This window comes from Capra hircus, chromosome 20 (assembly GCF_001704415.2).
Source record: "Capra hircus breed San Clemente chromosome 20, ASM170441v1, whole genome shotgun sequence".
Taxonomy (NCBI): domain Eukaryota; kingdom Metazoa; phylum Chordata; class Mammalia; order Artiodactyla; family Bovidae; genus Capra; species Capra hircus.
The window spans coordinates 31,832,561-31,842,339 of NC_030827.1; the positions used below are offsets into that span (position 1 = coordinate 31,832,561).

Genomic DNA, 9,779 nt, shown 5'->3' on the forward strand with positions numbered 1-9,779 from the left:
TCAAGGGACATGAGTTGGAGTAAGCTCTGGGAGATGGTGAAGGACAGGGAAGTGTGGCGTGCTGCAGTTCATGGGGTTGCAAAGAGTTGGACACGACTGATCAACTGAATAACAACAATAACCTTAAGAAATCTCTCTTTCTTTCTTAGATTAATTCATATGTTACCAAAATACAATTAGTTTTGGCTAATAAATGCAATGTGACCCACGTAAGAGAAAATGTAAAGTTGGGAGCCAGTGTGAACACCTCCAAATCCCTTGCAAGTTTCTTGAAGTCCTCTTCATCCTTCTCACACAAGCCTCCCTCTGCCCCCTCACCTTGTGCTAGTTAAATGTTCTTCTCAAACATGAAAAGAAGGGTACTTTTATTTATTTTTTTGAGCACCAAAAGTTGGATTTATTGTTTCTGACAATTGCACAGCAACTTTTAGTTTGTTCATATTCGCAGCATCACAAATCTGAAATACAATTTTGCTTCTCAGTTAAAAACATATACTGTGAAAAGTGATTAGATAGCTTTTAAAAATCATCATTTTATAGACTATCTTAAAAATCTTTGCCAAGTAAGATACTAGCTTTACCTTTATAAATCTCTGCATAAAATGAAAAATCAAGGCATACAAATTTCATTTTGTTCTGTTTTTAAATACCATCTTTTGTTTTCCTTAAAAGATTTTTATCTATTCATTCAAAAGTATTCTGAAGTTCCCCTGTCCATTTAAGACAGAATGAAAGCATTTTAGAGCATCTGAACTAAGCACTGTCTTGACTGAACTGAAACAGGAATTCAGTCAGGGTCCTCGTGGGCCTCCCCACCATGCCTTTGTGAAGATAAGGAACCTCATCTTTGTTGGTCATCACACCTGCTATATCTAAATGTGCCCACCTAGGATGAGTCACAGATTCTTTCAGGAATGCTGCAGCTGTACATGCTCCTGTAGATCTATATTTTCCAATGTTATTAACATCAGCAAGTTGGCAATCTATAACCTGTCTTGTGCAATGTTCAAAGAGAGGCATCCTCCAGACACGGTCTCCTGTTTCAATGCTGGCCTCAAATAGTTTGTTCCACAGCCAAGAAGAGTTGGTAAAGGCCCCAGTGGCACCAGATCCCAAAGCTATGTCCATGACACCTGTCAGGGTGGCAGCATTAATGATGACCTTTGGGTTAAAAGTGTGAGCGTAGCAGAGCGCATTGGCCAGGATAAGTCTCCCCTCAGCATCGGTGTTATCCACCTGTATGGTCTTCCTGTTCCTGGCTCTAACAACATCCCCAGGCTTGTTGGCCTTCCCACTGGGCATATTTTCACAAAGAGGAGCCAAACCTATGATGTTGATGGGCAGGTCGAGCTTGGCAGCAGACACGATGGCTGAACAGACAGTGGCAGCTCCTCCCATGTCAGCCCTCATGAGGTCCATGTTTGCAGCAGCCTTGATGGAGATGCCACCACTGTCAAAGGTAATCCCCTTCCCAACAAACACCAAGGGAGGTTCACTTGCATTGGGACTGCCTTTGTAGTGAATTTCCAGGAAGACTGGAGGCTCTTCGGACCCTTTGGCCACACTTAGAAATGATCCCATTTCCTGTTCCTCAATCCAAGACTTGGGTCTGATGAAGACGTCTGTTTTGCTACTAGCACTTTTGAGATTCTCCTCAACAGTTTCAGCAAATTTGGTTGGCATCATCTCGTTGGCAGGAGTCTCCATCAAGCGGCGTGCCAGGTTCTGCCCAGAAGCAAAGAGGACGCCTCTCTGCCAGGCCTCCTGGTCCTCGCTTCCATGGAGCTTGGCTGACACCACCACCTTCCTCTTCTGCTTCAGGTCATCATACTCATAGAGCCGGAGCACTGCTCCTTCCACAGCCGCCTGGGCATCTCCGCAGGGGTCCACCTCCACGGACGGGATCTCCAGGTCCTGAAGCTGTCTGCACCCCGCTGCAACAGCGGCTCTGATGTTTTCTTTGCCTTCATGCCAGTTCTCCTGTTCATCAATTCCAGCTGTCTTTTTGCCGAGGCCAGCCACCACCACACTGGGGAAGTCCTCATGTAGACCATAAAAGGTTAGGGTTTTGCCTGCCTTCAGGGGTGGTCCAGATATGTTCAAAATTTCTCTCAGCTTTCCAGACACCAATTTATTAAAATTCTCTCCTGCACTTGTAAACTGAGGCGCATCTTCTTCTTTTTCTTTGCTATAGATTCCTAAAACAAGGCCCTTCGTCATGTCTGCAGCGGCTGGACCGGATGCCCACAAACGCTTCACGCTCAGATGTCGGATGGCAACTCCGAAAAGAAGGGTATTTTTAAAATTGTTTCTTAATCACAGAATTAATTTTCTTAGTGCACAGAATCTACAATTTCATCTTGAATGTATAGCATTTCAGTTACATTGAGATTTAACTGTTAATCATCTATAGGTGTGTTAATCATAGAATCTGACCATTTCTGCAGAAAGATGCTTTCCAAATACTGAATATTTGAATTAATAATGAAATTTGGGACACATTAATTTTATATATTATATAAAATAAACTGGATTAATTTTTTTAATATTTATTTATTGGCTGTGGTGATCTTTGTTGCTGCAAGTGGGCTTTCTGTAGCTGTAGTGAGTGGGGGCTCCTCTTCACTGCGGTACCTGATCTTCTCAGTGTGGTGGCTTCTCTTGTTGTAGAGCACAAGCTCTAGGCACACAGGCTTCAGTAGTTGTGGCCTGGGGGCTCTAGAGAGCTGGCCTAGTAGTTGCGGCACAAGGGCTTAGTTGCTCGGCAGCGTGTGGGGTCTTCCTAGGCCAGAGACCCAACCGGTATCTCTTGCATTGAAAGGTGGATTCTTAACCACTGAACCACAAGGGGAGCCAAACTGGGTTAACTTTAAGGAGAAAAAAATCTTCATACTGACTGCATAAAATTTAGAAACATTTGAAGAACATGGAATATTCTGAACAAAATAACAAAGATCAAAAAGAAATTGCAAAATAAAAAGCAAATTGTTGCAGAATGTTGACTCCTCTAAATTAATCTTTAAGTTTAAAGCTAAACTAATAAAAATAAGCTTAGCTCCAGTATCGTGGTGGTTGTTGCTTTTAAAACATGAAATTTATTGAGGTAAATTAAATAACTTTTACATATTTTAAATAACATCCTCATAACCTGTAAGATGGTCTTTATTATTTAAAATGGGTCCATCTGATCATGTAAAATTTCAATTTTGCTTGAAGTAATAGGTGATAATTCAATCAAAATACCATCAGTATGCTTTTAGATTCTAGAGTGTTCAAATGTATTTGGAAATATGTTCATGAGCATTAATTACAAAACATTTTTGGGGAAAATAAAATTCTATCAAACTTCAATAGGAGCAAAACTAGCATCAGTTAAATAACTGCAATTAAACTAAAAAGAAATGAATTACTTTTAGAGACACAAAACACAGCTAGATGCCCTGTTGTGGCTGTGGATGTCCAGAGATTGGCTGCTGGCAAAGCCGAATCAGACCTGCTTGTCCACTGGATTCCTGCGTCCTCACAGTATTACCCTTTTTCTCTGAGGACTGTCATCCAGCAGTCCTGATCCTCTCAGGCATCTGCCCAGGACTGTATGTGAAACAGTAGGGGCAAAAGGGCCACTTGGAAGAAGCTGGAATTTAAACCGTGTTTTCACCAGTTTTGTCCATCATAACCTCTCGCTACTCTAGCCCAGTTTTCTCTTTGAGCTTTCTCTCAGTTGGCAGAGCTGCCAGTCATCCTTCTTGAGGTTTGTCTCACTGGAGATAGTCTGCCCTTACTAGAAGGAAGGCATTCTTTCTCACTCTTTCCCCAGGTCTTCAGCCATCTTCCTGGTTCAGCTGATGTTTTCACAGTTCGGGAAGTTATTCGTGTTCTTATATTTTGCTTTTCACTAATCTCTCTTAGTGATCTATGAATCTCCCTTCAGAGTCCCTCATGGCATTCACCATGGAGAAGGAAGTCAGTTCTCATTTTCCTGGGTTTTAGGGCACTTATCACTATTTGAATTTCATGACCAGGTTAAGAGGGAGGCTTTTGGCTCTTTGGAGTTTGAGGAAATGTAATGTCTATTATATCTATTCTTGTAAATTCAAATATAAATTTCATATCGTGCCTTAAGTTACTTCATTAATCTAGCTTGCCTTTAAATTCTGTGTGAAGACTGAGAAGTGAGGTCTAATCACTTTCTTGTGTCTTGAATATGAGAACAACTCAGATAAAGCTGTTTGCAGCTTTTCCTGGAAAAACCGATTAGGCTGTCTCCTCTGAAATTGTGTTAAATCTTCACAAATAGAGTTTACCTCTTTAATAAGAGCTCATTTCGGCTCCATGGGTGATATCTTCATGAGAGATTGTTAAACTCAATCTGAAGTTCTGGGAGCCTGTGTTCTACAAGAAAGTCAGCCCAGGTTTTTCCTTTCCTCCATCTCACCTGGTAGTTTTAACCCCTCCTCCACCCTTCCCTAATCACAAGAAAGTAACAATAGTCTACTTCTCTCCATCATTAGAAGGTATAAGCAGAAGTTTCAGGACTTTCCTGACTCAACAGTGAGGCTTGCAGGAGGGGAGGGTGGGTAGAAGAGCTCTTATTCACCATCCTCCATTTCTTCTCCTGATTGTCATCTTCTAAATATGTGACATAAGGTCATGACTCTTCTCATCTGTTTCTTGTCATTGAACATTGTGACTGCTTTCATCTTTTTTTTTTTTTTTCTTTTGGTTCATTTTCAGTTCAGTTTAGTTGCTCAGTCGTGTCTAACTCTTTGAGACCACATGAAGCACGCAGCACGCCAGGCCTCCCTGTCCATCACCATCTCCTGGAGTTCACTCAGACTCACGTCCATCGAGTCTGTGATGCCATCCAGCCATCTCATCCTCGGTCATCCCCCTCTCCTCCTGCCCCCAAACCCTCCCAGCATCAGAGTCTTTTCTAGTGAGTCAACTCTTCACGTGAGATGGCCAAAGTACTAGAGTTTCAGCTTTAGCAGCATTCCTTCCAAAGAAAGCCCAGGGTTGATCTCCTTCAGAATGGACTGGTTGGATCTCCTTGCAGTCCAAGGAACTCTCAAGAGTCTTCTCCAACACCACAGTTCAAAAGCATCAATTCTTTGGCACTCAGCCCTCTTCACAGTCCAACTCTCACATCCATACATGACCACAGGAAAAACCATAGCCTTAAGTAGATGGACCTTTGTTGGCAAAGCAATGTCTCTGCTTTTGAATATACTGTCTAGGTTGGTCATAACTTTTCTTCCAAGGAGTAAGCGTCTTTTAATTTCATGGCTGCAGTCACCACCTGCAGTGATTTTGGAGCCCCCCAAAAAATAAAGTCTGACACTGTTTCTACTGTTTCCCCATCTATTTGCCATGAAGTGATGGGACCAGATGCCATGATCTTCGTTTTCTGAATGTTGAGCTTTAAGCCAACTTTTTCACTCTCCTCTTTCACTTTCAAGAGGCTTTTTAGCTCCTCTTCACTTTTTGCCATAAGGGTGGTGTCGTCTGCGAATCTGAGGTTATTGATATTTCTCCCGGCAATCTGGATTGCAGCTTGTGTTTCTTCCAGTCCAGCGTTTCTCATGATGCACTCTGCATAGAAGTTAAATAAACAGGGTGACAATATACAGCCTTGACGTACTCCTTTTCCGATTTGGAACCAGTCTGTTGTTCCATGTCCAGTTTTAACTGTTGCTTCCTGACCTGCATACAGATTACTCAAGAGGCAGGTTAAACTCTTTCAGAATTTTCCACAGTTGATTGGGATCCATACAGTCAAAGGCTTTGGCATAGTCAATAAAGCAGAAATAGATGTTTTTCTGGAACTCTCTTGCTTTTTCCATGATCCAGCGGATGTTGGCAATTTGATCTCTGGTTCCTCTGCCTTTTCTAAAACCAGCTTGAACATCAGGGAGTTCACGGTTCACGTATTGCTGAAGCCTGGCTTGGAGAATTTTGAGCATTACTTTACTAGCATGTGAGATGAGTGCAATTGTGCAGTAGTTTGAGCATTCTTTGGCATTATCTTTCTTTGTGATTGGAATGAAAACTGACCTTTTCCAGTCCTGTGGCCACTGCTGAGTTTTCCAAATTTGCTGGCATATTGAGTGCAGCACTTTCACAACATCATCTTTCAGGATTTGAAACAGCTCAACTGGAATTCCATCACCTCCACTAGCTTTGTTCGTAGTGATGCTTTCTAAGGCCCACTTGACTTCACATTCCAAGATGTCTGGCTCTAGATGAGTGATCACATCATCATGATTATCTGGGTCATGAAGATCTTTTGGTTCATTTTACTAATTTGTAATGTTGTGAGATTCTGTCATCATTTTATTATCTCCCATCTTTACCAAGAAGCATTAATAACAATTTGATTGTAAAGCAATTGTGCATACAGTTTGAAATGATTTAAAGAGATATATAGTATTTTAATATTATTATAACTCATATGAAACAATTTATTCATTAGTTTCCTATGACTGCATGATTTTCACTTTGAGTCATCTCCTCAGCTATACAACATGAACTAAGACCACTTGGTGTCCACTTCTTAATTGACATTGCTGCAGAAAGGTGATTTATAGTTCCATTTAAGCTGATATTGTAATCTCTACAGAGTTTATGTTACGATTTTAAAGGGAGAATCCAGGTCAAAGAGGAAGAAGTGGCAACCTGTGATTTGACCCCTTTGTCTGTTGCGCTGTGTGACTGCACCTTGCAACCAGGTCCCCATCAGAAGCTTGGTTATTTATTTGCTAAAACTTGTTGAACTCTCTTAAAGCCATGTCTTGGAACAGACCAGATAACAGTGGAAAATAAAATATCTCTGAGAACCAAAAGGACTCATTTCAGTTTTAGGAACAAGAAATACTACAGAAACCTAAGTTACAGAGGGCTCACAGACTCAGCTGAAGGGTTAAACACCTCTAAACTGCTGGGCCAAGGGTACCAACCTCTCCATCTGCATCTTTAGGCCAAAAACACACAAAAGCAGCTCCCAACAATGAAGCTTTTTCCATCATCACTGTTGGGGAATATTGGAAAATAATATTGCCCCACTCCCCCCCAAAAAATGGGAAAATAAGCACATGGGAAACAAAAGGAGATAACTTCCGCCTGTATCCTTTTGCTTACTGAAGGAATCACAGAAAATCATGGAAAACCAGCTGCCAGGGTTAGCAAGTTGTATAAAATGAATACTGGTGAGATAGCTGTAGGGTCAGGCCATTCAAGATGGCTGTTCTCTTGCTCTCTGTGCATCCCCTGATTGACCAGGCTCTGCTTCACTCACACTGTAACCAAGCAGGACCCCATGGGGCTTTGAGAGCGAGGGAACAACAGGCCTTCTCCCATATCCTCTGCTTTGGTTCCTCTCTGAAGTACCTGCTGCTGCTGCTGCTAAGTCGCTTCAGTCATGTCTGACTCTGTGCGACCCCATAGATGGCCTCCCACCAGGCTCCCCTGTCCCTGGGAATCTCCAGGCAAGAACACTGGAGTGGGTTGCCATTCCCTTTTCCAATGTGTGAAAGTGAAAAGTGAAAGTGAAGTCGCTTCAGTCATGTCGGACTCTGTGAGACCCCATAGATGGCCTCCCACCAGGCTCCCCTGTCCCTGGGAATCTCCAGGCAAGAACACTGGAGTGGGTTGCCATTCCCTTTTCCAATGTGTGAAAGTGAAAAGTGAAAGTGAAGTCGCTCAGTCATGCCTGACTCTTAGCGACACCATGGACTTCAGCCTACCAGGCTCCTCCATCCAAGGGATTTTCCAGGCAACAGTACTGGAGCGGGTTGCCATTGCTTTCTCCCCTGAAGTACCTAGATAATAGTATTTGATGCACATTTTCTGGGTTGTTTTTGTAACAACTCCCCCTCTCCAACAAACAGAAGACAGTTAGCTACTTGATGACCATGAGCGCATAGCCCCAGGCCTCCTGCAGCCTAAGGACTGATACTGTTAACCCCTGTGACACCGCTCTGCTACCTCACCATCAGCCAGTCAGAGAGTTATGCAGAAGCTGACCATAGACCCAGCAACCCTCCCCCTTCTTCACCTGGCCTTTAAAAGTGTTATGCCAAAACCCTTCAGGGAGCTCAGGACATTTCAGGGCATGAGCCACCCATCTCTTCACAGGGCCCTGCAGTAAAATTTGCTCTAAACTCTGAAGTTTCAGTTTGTTTGGGCTCACTGTGCGTTGAGCATGTGAACTTGCATTAATAACATGGCTCTCCAGTTCTCTTAATTACAGGGCATCATCAGTGACTGCCTACCATGCTTGCCCCTCTCCCCCTCAGCTGCAGGTTTCCCTGGTAACTGATGATCCATGATGACGTGCGTCACTGGCCCCGTAAGTGGTGCATCCTCCTCTGCTCCGGGTCGTAAAGGTTCCTGCTGTTGTTAGTCCGCCAGCCACAGTGGAGTGTAGTTCCATGACCTTTCGCTTCAGACAGGTAGGATTCCCTTCCCAGAAAACAGCTGATGTTTTTGTTGCTATTTCCGGGCTCTTTCTTTGGTCTTGAGGCTGGCAACTACAAGGCTTATGGTTCTGTGTGGTGCAGCCCAACAATTGATGAGTGAACCAGGGGGCTGAAGAGACTCCTGTGAGAGCCAAGATGTCGGGAAATAAGAACGGGGAATGGAAAGGTGCTGGGGGGGACCCTGGCGTGGCTGTGCACTAAGGAATGGGTGCCCACAAGAGAGTCCAGATGGTCAGGGCCCGTCTGAATTGGGACCCCAAGGTGTGCGACCCTACTGAGGACACTGAAGAAGAGGAAGAAGGCTGGGAGGAGGCCACAGAGGCCCTGTCTAGCGGGACAGAGGCGAAGAGCAGCTCCCTTTTTCAGAGGCGAGGCAGCTGACTACTGTGAGAGATGCTTATCATGATGCTGATGATATCCTATTAACCTCAGAGTCTCGTTTCTACTTTTAAAAGTAGCAGCCCTGCATTTGTGCTCATCTGACTGCACAGGGGCGGCCGCTGAATACAGACAAAATGCAGGAACCTGGATTATCTAGCAAATACTTGGGTGTTAATGTGGTTGGGTAAGATAAGCATTTACACTACAGAATTACAGACACAGGTTTTAGGGATATTAACCCAGGGACAGGCTTGTGAATTTGATGTGGCCAGTTAACCGGAAGAGTTTGGTTGGGGCCTGTGGCAATGGCAAAAATGTATACCTTTGGTCTTCTGGTCCCAGCTATAGAAAGGGGCAGAGTCATGACACTGTGTGTTGGAGCAACCGCTACATGTGGGCTAGTGTGTGACAACAGGTGGAAGGCATTACGAAAGGCCTACCTGAATCCTTGAACAACACAATAAAACCACTATTTGGGAGCCCATAACAGCTGTGTGTGATGCATGGGACTCTCCTGGACTTGAATAGAGACCAAGGGGCCCGCTTTACCTGCCATGAACTTCAGGTTTGGGCCAAAAGAAATGACACACACTGGCCTTTCCACTTGCCCTACAATGCCACTGCTGCCGGGCTCATGGAAAGTGTAGGTAGAGTACTTAAATGACAGTAAGGATGAAAACTTGCTCAGGACCAGACGGCTAACCAAGCCCTGTGGACTATAACTGAATGTCCAGTGTTTGCACCATGAACCCACAGGCAACGAGGTCCTTCACTCAAGACAATAACTAACTTTCACCCTTGCTACAGGATCTAACCCCTCCGCCTCTACCCTGCCAGGGGAACAAACCATAAAATGGGCCTGAGACTGGCAGGTAAATCCCTGGTAGTTTGGATTTGCTGCCTGTTGGGGAATAGGATCAA

General features: G+C 43.9%; 1 pseudogene across 1 annotated transcript; it reads right to left on the bottom strand.

The window, feature by feature from the left end:
• Positions 385–3,829, bottom strand: LOC102188087 (annotated as a pseudogene). The gene is made up of 2 exons (XR_001919777.1): positions 3,807–3,829; positions 385–2,311 (listed from the first exon to the last, which is right to left on the bottom strand). The product of XR_001919777.1 is annotated as a cytosol aminopeptidase pseudogene (transcript).